A 13,009-nucleotide genomic window follows, 5' to 3' on the forward strand; every position below is an offset into this window, starting at 1 on the left:
GAACGCATCAACCCAGTGCTTCACCACCAGTTCCTAGAGCGGCAGACCCGTCTGGAGTTGAGCGGTGAGTGTCTGGGCTATGCCATTCCACACAGTGCATGTTGAGGTGTGGCAAGAGTGTGCAGGTTGGACATATGTCTGACATGGCCCATGTATGGATGTGTGTGTGCAAGGACATGCCCGTGCTGCATGCAAGTCCAGTCATGTGTGATGCACATCAATGGTGTATGTGTTCCAATGCATGATGCCCAACTGCATGTGGAGATGCACACATGTTTGCATTTCTGTGTATGTACTATGCCATGTTTGGGGTGTGACACATGGATGCTAGTCCCACCTTCATGTACGTGCATGGTGTACATGTGAGTGTGTCTGTTTAGCATGTGTGTGACAGTGAGATGCCATGGGTGCATGGGACCCGGACATCTAGGTACCTGATTGGCAGATGTGACATAGTTGCCGATGATTGCACTGTGTACAGATGCATGACTGTCTGTTGGCGTGTGTGCATGTGATCGGCACTCGAATTACTGCACCAACCCGTGGCAGGTCCTCCTGGCCAAGTTGTGCACGCCTGCCTCTTCCCCCTCTGCAGCCACCCTGCAAATCCTGCACTCCCCCTACTCCCTGGTCACCCCAGCCATGTCCCTGACCACGCCCAACATGTGGAGGACACCCAACTGAGGTGCCCCTCACCTTTCATGGCCTCCCAACCATGGCACGGATGTACTAGTGCCAATGGGAGGTGTACACAACAATTTTCCCTGGCAATTGGGGTGAAGGTGGCGGGGTACGTGATGTAAACAGCACCCCCGTGCTCCTGCAAGGCTGTATGTGACCCCTGGGAGAAAATGATGGGTCACACAATACTCAGGCACCCCAAATCTGCAATAAAACCACGCACACATTCCCCGGTAGCCCACGTGTGTGGAATTAACCAACCGCAGTAGGCAGTGGCACCCAGGGACACTAGAAACGCATACGCCTAGGACACACAGGCTACTATGACCTCGAAAACGGGTACGCGATACACAAGTGATGGCGCGTGAAACACCACGAAGTAGCAACACATTTGTCTGTCTCCACAAAAAGCACGTACAGTGAACTGCTGGCCCACGATCACCTTTAACCCATGCCAAGGGAAAAGCCAGCGTCTGCCACGTCACTTATGCGCTAAGGCCCTTTCCTCGAATTACACGCTGACATGCTGTGTTTTTCACATGCTAAATCACTTTGCATTGAGCTGGCCATGCAACAACACACGGAAGACCACGCTCCTGCCCAGAAGGTCATTTGCCTGCCCCCCAGAGCCCCGAGCAGCCTCATATGAGCCATCTACTGCTGCCTGCTGCCATTGTGCCCTGCTATGTGGTGCCTGCACATCAGCCATTGCCAGGGGTCCAGTTGCTGTGACCACCCCTGGTGGAACAGAAGACACCTGACTGGTGTTCCATCGCTCCACAGCCCAGCCCCAGGACCCAGTTGCCCACCTACACCTGCCTCAGGGGTTGCCATGTCGGGGCAAACACCATCTGAGACCACTGGCAACCCCCAGCCAGAGAGGCAGAGGGCTGTCAGCTTCTCAGCCACAGAAGTTGGCATCCTGGTGGAGCAAGTCCTGGGGCATTATGATGCCCTCTTCAGACAACCGTGCGCCGACAAGGAAAGACGGAAGAGGACCTGGTCGGACATTGTGGTTGCCATCCCCGCAGAGGGGGTGGCAACCCGTGACTTGAAACACATCCAGAAGCGCTGGGAGGACTACAGGTCCAGGACGCACATGAAGGCCGGCCGCCTCTTGCGTGCAGCGGATGCAGGGGGCACCCGGTCCAATTTACCATCGACAAGATGAGGGTCCTAGAACGCATCAACCCAGTGCTTCACCACCAGTTCCTAGAGCGGCAGACCCGTCTGGAGTTGAGCGGTGAGTGTCTGGGCTATGCCATTCCACACAGTGCATGTTGAGGTGTGGCAGGAGTGTGCAGCTTGGACATATGTCTGACATGGCCCATGTATGGATGTGTGTGTGCAGGGACATGCCCGTGCTGATTGCGAGTCCAGTCATGTGTGATGCACATCAATGGTGTATGTGTTCCAATGCATGATGCCCAACTGCATGTGGAGATGCACACATGTTTGCATTTCTGTGTATGTACGATGCCATGGTCGGGGTGTGACACATGGATGCTAGTCCCACCTTCATGTACGTGCATGGTGTACATGTGAGTGTGTCTGTTTAGCATGTGTGTGACAGTGAGATGCCATGGATGCATGGGACCCGGACATCTGGGTACTTGATTGGCAGATGTGACATAGTTGCCGATGATTGCACTGTGTACAGATGCATGTCTGTCTGGTGGCGTGTGTGCATGTGATCGGCACTCGAATGACTGCACCAACCCGTGGCAGGTCCTCCTGGCCAAGTTGCGCACGCCTGCCTCTTCCCCCTCTGCAGCCACCCTGGAAACCCTGGACTCCCCCTACTCCCTGGTCACCCCAGCCATGTCCCTTACCACGCCCAACATGTGGAGGACACCCAACTGAGGTGCCCCTCACCTTTCATGGCCTCCCATCCATGGCACGGATGTACTAGTGCCAATGGGAGGTGTACACGACAATTTTCCCTGGCAATTGGGGTGAAGGGGGCAGGGTATGTGATGTAAACAGCACCCCGTGCTCCTGCAACGCTGTATGTGACCCCTGGGAGAAAATGATGGGTCACACAATGCTCAGGCACCCCAAATCTGCAATAAAATCACGCACGCATTCCCCAGTAGCCCACGTGTGTGGAATTAACCTACCGCAGTACGAAGTGGCACCCAGGGACACTAGAAATGCATACGCTTAGGACACACAGGCTACTATGACCTCAAAAACGGGTACTCGATACACAAGTGATGGCGCGTGAAACACCACGAAGTAGCAACACACTTGTCTGTCTCCACAAAAAGCACGTACAGTGAGCTGCTGGCCCATGATCACCTTTAACCCATGCCAAGGGAAAAGCCAGCGTCTGCCACGTCACTTACGCGCTAAGGCCCTTTCCTCGAATTACACGCTGACATGCTGTTTTGTTCACATGCTAAATCACTTTGCATTGAGCTGGCCATGCACCAACACACGGAAGACCACGATCCTGCCCAGAAGGCCATTTGCCTGCCCCCACAGAGCCCCGAGCAGCCTCATATGAGCCATCTACTGCTGCCTGCCTGCTGCCATTGTGCCCTGCTATGTGGTGCCTGCACATCAGCCATTGCCAGGGGTCCAGTTGCTGTGACCACCCCTGCTGGAACAGAAGACACCTGACTGGTGTTCCATCGCTCCACAGCCCAGCCCCAGGACCCAGTTTCCCACCTACACCTGCCTCGGGGGTTGCCATGTCGGGGCAAATACCATCTGAGACCACTGGCAACCCCCAGCCAGAGAGGCAGAGGGCTGTCAGCTTCTCAGCCACAGAAGTTGGCATCCTGGTGAAGCAAGTCCTGGGGCATTATGATGCCCTCTTCAGACAACCGTGCGCCAACAAGGAAAGACGGAAGAGGACCTGGTCGTACATCGTGGTTGCCATCAACTCAGAGGGGGTGGCAACCCGTGACTTGAAACACATCCGGAAGCGCTGGGAGGACTACAGGTCCAGGACCCTCATGAAGGCCGGCCGCCTCTTGCGTGCAGCGGATGCAGGGGGCGCCAGGTCCAATTTACCATCGACAAGATGAGGGTCCTGGAACGCATCAACCCAGTGCTTAACCACCAGTTCCTAGAGCGGCAGACCCGTCTGGAGTTGAGCGGTGAGTGTCTGGGCTATGCCATTCCACACAGTGCATGTTGAGGTGTGGAAGGAGTGTGCAGCTTGGACATATGTCTGACATGGCCCATGTATGGATGTGTGTGTGCAGGGACACGCCTGTGCTGCATGCGAATCCAGTTATGTGTGATGCACATCAATGGTGTATGTGTTCCAATGCATGATGCCCAACTGCATGTGGAGATGCACATATGTTTGCATTTCTGTGTATGTACTATGCCATGGTTGGGGTGTGACACATGGATGCTAGTCCCACCTTCATGTACGTGCATGGTGTATATGTGAGTGTGTCTGTTTAGCATGTGTGTGACAGTGAGATGCCATGGATGCATGGGACCCTGACATCTGGGTACCTGATTGGCAGATGTGACATAGTTGCCGATGATTGCACTGTGTACAGATGCATGTCTGTCTGGTGGCGTGTGTGCATGTGATCGGCACTCCCCATGTTGCTTGTGACATCATGCCAACCACTGGATGTTCATGAAGTTAGGTGTGTATGGATGCTGATGCCTGCTGCACAATCCCAGTTTATTTGTGCATGTGTGCGGGTTCAAATGACATGAGTTTCGGGGAGTGTGATGCCACCTGTGATGTCTGACACTGACACTCATGTGCAACTGTCATGTGTGTAGCAGACCATTTTACTGTGACCTGATGCCTGTGTTCTGTCTCTCCCTGTCTGCAGCATTGACTGATGAAGAAGGCGGAGACGGTGCTGTGGAGCCCAGCGGCAGGGATGCCACCGCCAGACGGAGAGGCAAGGCCCAGGTCCCCCCCCCAAGTTCGGATATCTTCCGGGAGTGAGGAGTCTGGTGCCGCGTCCATGGTCGCAGCTGCTGAGGGGAGGTCCAAGAGGCTAAGGTTGGAGTTGGACTCCTCGGCAGCAGAAGGGGCAGCTGAGCCCCCACAGGGGCGTACTGAGGAAGACAGCACCAAGTCATCCAGGTTGGTGGGGGATGTGGTTGAGGAGGAGGCCGTATCATGTGAGTGAGCATTACACGTGATTTCGCTCGTGTGAGCGGGGTACGTGTATTCCGGGGTACGCGAGTGAGCATTACACTCGATTTCGCTGGTGCGAGTGGGGTACATAAGTGAGCATTACATGCGATTTCGCTGGTGCGAGCGGGGTACATGTATTCCGGGGTGTGTGAGTGAGCATTCCACGTGATTTGGAAGTGTGGGCCCTCCTGGGTGTACCCTCCCCATGCCCCCGCAGGCATCCCACAACACAGGAGACACCCCTACAGCCCCTGGCCATGCCCTGCAGGCAGCCCATCCACCCTGCCCATGCCCCGCAGGCAGCCCATCCACCCTGCCCATGACCCACATGCAGCCTACACCAGAGGGGACACCCCTACAACCCCTGGCCATGCCCCACAGGCAGCCCATCCACCCTGACCATGCCCCTCAGGCAGCCCACACCACAGGGGACACCGCTACAACTCCTGGCCATGACCCGCAGGTAGCCCATCCACCCTGACCATGCCCTGCAGGCAGCCCACACCACAGGAAACACCCCTACATCCGCTGGCCATGCCCGCAGGCAGCCCATCCACCCTGACCATGCCCTGCAGGAAGCTATCCACCCTGACCATGCTCCGTGGGCAGCTCACACCACAGGGGACACCCCTACAACCCCTGGCCATGCCCCGCAGCCAGCCTACACCACAGGGGGGAGTTTTTCCACACAGTTTTCCAGGGGGGACTTTTTCCACGCAATTTGCCTGGCACGAGCGGGGTACGTGTATTCCGAGGGGTGTGCAGGGAGTTTTACATGCTATTGGGCTTGCGCGAGCGGGGTACGCGTATTCCGAGGGGTGTGCAGGGAGTTTTACATGCTATTGGGCTGGCGCGAGTGGGGTACGCGTATTCCGAGGGGTGCGTGGGGAGTTTTACAATCAATTGGGCTGGCACTAGTGGGGTACGTGTATTCTGAGGGGTGCACAGGGAGTTTTACACGAAATTGGGCTGGCGCGAGCAGGGTACGCGTATTCCGAGGGGTGCGCAGGGAGTTGTACACACGATTGGGCTGGCGCAAGCGGGGTACACTTATTGGGTTGTCACATGAGGGGTGAGTGGCGTTTTTAGCGCAATTTCGTTGTTGGGGGGTTGTATGCTGGTCCACTGGCCTTTGCGCCATGTAGGGGATTTGTGCAGATGTTTTTGGTGCAAGGGGCGGGTATGGGGGCGTAACTGGCACTGCTGCAGGGTCACTGCGCCACGCTGCGCCACTGCTGGTTATGGATGTTTGAATCCATGAATACGCTGTGTGTCAAAATGGGTTTGGGTGCACGCGGCTGGTGCACGCTCCCTCTGTGCGCCAGCCACGTGCGCCACTTCTGTGCTCGATTCCATGAATTACCGCCTAAATGTCTATGTGCAAAGTACTACGTAGGAGAAACTGCACTCAAACTTTGAGTCCAAATCATGCATCCGACTGAACAACCAAACATCGACAGTGGCTAGACATTTCCAAGAGAATGGTCATACAGTTGCGCAACTAAGGGTTGCAGTATTGGAAGTTATACCAACAAGAGGACAGAGTATTGACATGAAGAGATTAAGAGCACAGAAAAACGCACACTGGATCAAAAGACTAGGTGCCCTAGCACCAGAAGGAATGAACAAAGAGTTTGATTTAAGTTGCTTCGTGTGAAAAAGTTGGATACATACAAGTAATTGTGGAACTCTTTGTTAGGCAGAATCCTGTGCAGTGCCCTTAGGGACCACTACACACAATTAAGACTACAGGTGGCAATACAAGTTTTACCGTTGGTACAAGCCTGTACTACTATGTCAGAGTGTTAGCAGTGGCGGAGCAGCCAGGCTTATCTCAAGAGTATATGAGCAGTAGCAGAGATTACACAAAGGGACTACAATCACTGTGACTCAAGCAAACACTGACTCAAGGTTTCAGGTAAAAAATATAAGTACATTTATTTTTTAACCATTAGTTATAAACACAACGCTTCTATTAAACTCAAATAAAAACCACACGTTAAATATACTACAACTAACCAATTCACTTTGTACAGTAAGTCTCAAGGTAAGTACCCTGTGTTTGAATGAACCGGTGTTATGAACAAAACACATTACCGTGAATACGATTGCGATCACTTTTTGACAGTTCAGTCTACTAAATAAACGTGTATCCGTGACATGAAATGCTACTGGGCAAAAACACACTTAGCAGCTGAGATACCCAGAGGGAGTTGGAGGCAAAAATCACAGGCAATATTTTGGTTAGGCAGGCAGAATCAAGAAACGCTCAAACACAGGAGTTCAAAAGTCAAAGGGCCAGAGCCAGGGTTGAAAGACACTGGGGCCTGTTGCCAAAGATCACACAGTCAGACATTTCACGATTCAACGTAGCCAAATGTACTTCGATATTGACAATGTTCGGAAGCAAAAGTTATAAGAAGGAGGGAAGACAAGGGCAAGCCTTGGAAATGAAGAAAAGGGATTCACCCAGTTTCCTCAAGTAGAACACAGTACCTTGTTCCAATGGTGCAGCTGGTGCCCTGGCCGTTGTTCCTGTTGGTTTCCCGCAGACCCACGATTCCTGGAGCTTTGTTGTGAAGGAGGACGTCTGAAGGGGGTCTGCACCACACAGGGATGAATTTTTATTTTATTTATATTTATATAGCGCACAAGCAGCCCAGGGACATTGAGGCGCTGTTACTTGCAATAACTTGGTTACAGGGTACAGGCATGATAGCGGTTGTTGACACATTATGAACACTACAAAACTTCATAATGTTGTTCCAGATATTGCATTTGGTCATGTATTACAATTTATATGATAGGTATTCGTGCTGGTGTGTCGGGCCTTATGTGAAGAGGGTAGTTTTCAGAGTTTTGCGGAAGGTGGTGAGGGAGGCCTCACCTCGGATAGTGGGAGGTAGGGCGATCCAGTTAGTGGGTGCGAGATAAGGGAAGCTGGATCCGCCCGCTGTGACTCTTTTTACTAGTGGCACAGAGAGCATGTTGGTGTATGGTGATCTGGTTGGCCTGGTAGTGGAGACGGGGTGTATCCTTTATGAGAGGTAGGCAGGAGCAGTGAGGTGAATGCACTTGTGGGTCAGTGTCAGGGCTTTGAATACGATCCTTTCCTTTATTGGGAGCTGTCAATCACCCAGCAGGGGGGGTTGTCCAGCCCAGACAACTACCCTGGCCAATCATGACAAAGTGCGACTTGGGTTTCCTAGGATACCCTGTACAGGGGGTGATACAGGGGGTGACTACACCCCTCCTTCACATTCAGCCCACCTAGACACCCAGGCGCCTTGAGGAGGGCTTCTGGGCAGAAGCCCGCCAAAAGACAGTGAACAAAGAAGGCGAACCTAGTTTGCAGCGCAAAGTAAGACACAAGAAGGACTTTAACAAAAAGAAATGGCGAATAAACCCAACCGGAGCCAAAAGAAAAATGATTTGGTCAAGCGGGTTTATGTTCGAGGCTAATATAATAGCTAAGAACAGTACCACGTTTATCTAATATAATCGCGGTAGAAAAGTTAGGGTAGATACCACTGCCACCAGCCAAGTCTAAATGTTAAAAGAGCGAAACAATGCTCTAGGAGGTACAGATAAAAAGGGGTACGAGTTAACCCTTTCCAGTACTCCATGGAAGATGGGGTGTACTGGATCTGTGTTAGATTGACTAAGTAAAGTTAATGGTAACTTTACCCTTTTCTGGGGGACGGTAGTCGCCTCAGAAATGGAGTCGAGGGAAGTCTCAAAGACAACCCGGTGCCACGGCACTGAAGGTACTGTGTGACACACAAAAAGAAGGGGGCTACCAATCACAAAAACAGGTGGAAATACATAGCAAAACACAGGTAAGAGTGGGGGAAAAGCTCTCATTCTTACTAAGTGGAAAAAAATAAACTCCAGAAGTCCAGCAAAGCTGCTGGGGGACTCACTAGGTGAGGGAAATTAGCCATAGATGAGAATTCTCCCTAAGACTCGCCCCCCCCCCCCCAGACTAAGGGACAGGAGGATTTAATCCACTCCTGGATGGACCTCATACCTCTAGTCGGTTACAAACATCCTAGAGAGACCATCAGCATTTTGGTAGCGACTTCCTGCTCTGTGCTCATTGGAGAAATCAAATCCTTGTAGGCAGATTGACCATCGGAGTAATTTTGGGTTTTCCCCTTTCATTTGCATCAGCCATCTCAAGGGTTGGTGGTCAGTCTGAATAGTGAAGGTAGATCCATACAAGTATGGTTTAAACCTCTTCAGTGCCCACACAATGGCAAAGCATTCTCTTTCTATTGTTTCCCACCTTGTCTCAGGATCCTTTAACTTCCTGCTGATGAAACAAATGGGGTGTTCCCTACCTTTCTCATCCAGTTGACCAAGGACTGCACCTATACCTACATTAGAAGCATCCGTTTGTACAATGAAGGGTTGGTGATAGTCAGGGGCTCTTAGGACTGGAGCTTGACAAAGGTCTTTCTTTAGACCTTCAAAGGCTTGATTGCACTCCTTATTCCACCTGACCTTTTTAGGAAATTTCGGAGAGGACATGGCATTTAAGGGAGAAGCTATGGTCCCATAATTCTGTATGAAGTTCCTGTAATACCTAGGGAGACCTAGGAAGGCTCTCACTTGGGTTTGAGTAGTAGGGGTGGCCCAGTTTTGTACAGCTTGTACTTTGCTAGGCAATGGCCTTATTTCACCTCCTCCGACCTCACGTCCAAGGTAGACCACTGAACTCTGACCGATTTGACATTTGCTTGCCTTTATGGTCAGATGGGCCTGTTCAAGAGCCTGCAAGTCATAACGTAGGTGTTCAACATGTTCTTTCCATTTAGGGCTGAACACTGCAATGTCATCCAAGTATGCCATGCAGAAGTCCTCCACCCCATTCAGAACTTGATTTACCACCCTCTGAAAGGTAGAAGGTGTATTCTTTAATCCAAAAGGCATTACCTTGAATTGGTAGAGGCCAGCTGGGGTGGAGAATGCAGTTTTCTCCTTGGCATGGTCTGTCAGGGCTATTTGCCAATAGCCTGAGGTTAGGTCAAATGTGCTGAGGTACTTGGCTGCACCAAGTTTGTCCACCAGCTCATGTCCTAGGCAAAGGATGGGCATCAGTCATGGTGAAGGCATTTAGAGCTCTATAGTCCACGCAGAATCTCAACTCCTTGGATCCAGCCTTTGGCACAAGCACACAGGGCTAGACCATGGGCTAGTAGAGGGTTCTATTATCCCGAGTTCAAGCATCTTGTTGACCTCATTCCTTATGTGGGATCTGACATTGTCTGACATTCTGTACCCCCTGCTTTTGACAGGCAAACAGTCACCAGTGTGTATGTCATGCTGGCCCCAAGGGGTCAAGCCTGGTGAAAGTGAGAACAGGGAGGCAAACTGATTTAGCAGTAACTTGCACTCATCCTGCTGGTCAGACGTGAGACTGGAAGAGAGATTAACTCCTCCCACCTGCTCATCTAAAGGTAAGCCCCTGAGGAGGTCAGGCAGAGGTTCACTCTCCTCCTCCTCCTGAGCTGAAGCTAGAAGCAAAGCTCCTATGTCAGGTCTGGAGAAATAAGCCTTTAAACGGTTGGTGTGAAAGACTCTGGGAGCCTCCTTAGGATTGCCTAAGTCCACCAGATAGTTCACCTCTACAAGTTTACCCACAACCTTGAAGGGTCCTATCCATTTGTCCTGCAAGGCCCTCTGCCTTGTGGGGACCATAACAAGAACAAGCTGGTCTTGAGTAAACTCAACCATGTTAGCCTTCTGGTCATGCCAATGTTTGACCAGAGCTTGACCAGCCTTCAAGTTATCACTTGCGTCTGCCATCATGACATTCTCCTCCGGAGACCTATCACATATTCAGTCACTCTGACTGGCTTGGGGGAAGGAGCACTCTCCAGCCCCTCCTTAATCAGGGCCAATGGATCTCTGACTGGATGGCCATAGAGAAGTTCGAAGGGACTGAATCCTACTCCCTCCTGAGGGACTTCTCTATATGCAAAGAGAAGGCATGGCAGTAGAAGGTCGCACTTTCTTCTAAGGGGTTCTTCTAAAGCACCTATCATGCTCTTCATAGTTCTGTTAAATCTCTCTACCAACTCATTGGTTTGGGGGTGGTAGGCAGTTGAGAACTTGAAGGTGACTACACAGGGTTTCCACATGGTTTGCATGTAGTGGGACATAACATTTGATCCCCTGTCAGATATCACCTCCTTAGGAAAACCTACTCTGGTAAAAATACCAAGTAGGGCCTTAACCACAGCCAGAGCCGTAACAGTCCTCATAGGTATGGCTTCAGGAAATCTAGTGGCATGGTCCACTACAACCAGGATAAACCTGTTGCCGGAAGTTATGGGAGGGTCAACAGGACCAACAATGTCAATCCCAACCCCCTCAAAAGGAATTCCCACCACTGGGAGAGGCACTAAGGGTGCCACATTCTTGGACCCACTCTTGCCAGAGGTTTGGCAAGTGTGGCAGCTTCTGCATAATGTGTCTACTTTTGTACCCATCTTAGGCCAGTAGAAGTGCAGAGATAGCCTTTCTTTGGTCTTCTTAAAACTTAAGTGACCAGCCAAAGGTACCTCATGGGGTAACTGCAGAAACTGGAGTCGGTTCACTAGAGGTACTACAAGTCTTTTGTAGTCTCCAGGGGTTGACTCAGTTGGTTCACTGTAGAAGAGGCCATCTTCCCAGTGCAACCTATACTTCCCAGGCTCAGCCCCACTGAGCTGAGAAGCTGCCTGTTGGTGAAGACCTTCCAAGGTAGGACACTCTCTTTGTCCCTTACTGAAATCTTCTCTGTTGGGTCCACCTTCTGCCAGTAAAGACTGCAGCTCAGGATGGTGAACAGGGTCAAGATCTCCTACCAAGTTAAAATCCTCTTCTAGATCTGATTCTCCAGTATCTAGTTTGACCATACAGGGTTGAACCTCACACTCAGCCTCAGCTGGTGTGGGATTCACAGGTGTGACTTTCGACAGTCTCAGTGGTGTCCTTCTGGGCACAGGAGTGCTTGCTGTTTTCTTGCTGGCAGACCTAGGTTTCCCCTTTGTCTTTACTTGCCCTGCAATGGCAGTAAGTAAGTCCTGTGGACTTGGGGTGATAGCTTACTCGATCATGTCCCCAGGAGACCCTCTTAAGGTTCTCTCCCTTGCAGACCTTGTGAGCTCCTGCTTCCTTCTGCTGGAGGGTCTGGGGGTACTGGACACAACTCCAAGAGTTTTACGGTCATTACCCAACAGGACCCTCCCAGGTACGTTATTCTGCTCACTTACAGGTATTCTTACAGTCAAGTCAATACACTGGATGAGAGCTGGTAACTGGGGAACCATTTGCACAGGGCCTCCAGCTAACTTGGTTAAGTGTTTGGGTGCCTTAGCAACAGCCTCCACTTTGAAAAAACATTCATCAACCACAGTTATGCTGGCTCCAGTGTCTCTGATGGCAGGGGTTTCCTGACCATTCACAAGAACACTATCTTTATAATACTCTTTAGTATTATCTGGGATTGAGTTATAGACATCTAAGTTCTGTTGTTCCCAAAGACACAAGGACACTAAAGAAACACTAGCTGAGACTCCCATGGGCTCATCAGCTAGTAGCTGAAAGTTTCCACTGGTCATACGTACTTCATCCCCCTGGGAGAAGGCTAGTAGACAGTGTTAATCCCTGAAGGTGCACCCTTACACTTGAGATGTCCTTTCACACGGCCAGGCAACCCACAAACAAAGCATTTTCCAAATGCTCTCTGGAATGGGGGTTTGCCCTGGCCTCCATCTGGTGTGGAACCAAGTGGTACACTAGCCTGATTCGGTTTACCTTGTGGCTTACCCTGGTTATGTTTGGGGCCCTCTTTTGGATTGGAATTATTGGAATTCTCTTTGTTGTCTTTCTTTGGCTGCTTCCCCTGATACTTCTTCTCAGTGGACCCAGAATCCTTGTGGGTGGCCCTGTTGGCAACCCACAAGTCAGCAGCCTTAGCTAGCTTCTTAGGATCTACCTCCTTTGAATCAGCCAAGTGCTGTCTAAGCTCAGGAGAGTAGACATCAAAAATAGACTCCAACATTACAAGATTCCTCAAACCTTCATAAGTGTTCACTTTGTAACCCTTAACCCAACCATTTAAGCTTTTCAAACATTCACACACCCAGGTAGCCCAAGGGGTACCATCATGCTTTTTGAGGGTTCTAAACCTCTTAAGATACTGGGAAGGGA

The sequence above is a fragment of the Ambystoma mexicanum genome, chromosome 5p (genome assembly GCF_040938575.1).
Source record: "Ambystoma mexicanum isolate Mex_15411 chromosome 5p, UKY_AmexF1_1, whole genome shotgun sequence".
Lineage (NCBI taxonomy): Eukaryota > Metazoa > Chordata > Amphibia > Caudata > Ambystomatidae > Ambystoma > Ambystoma mexicanum.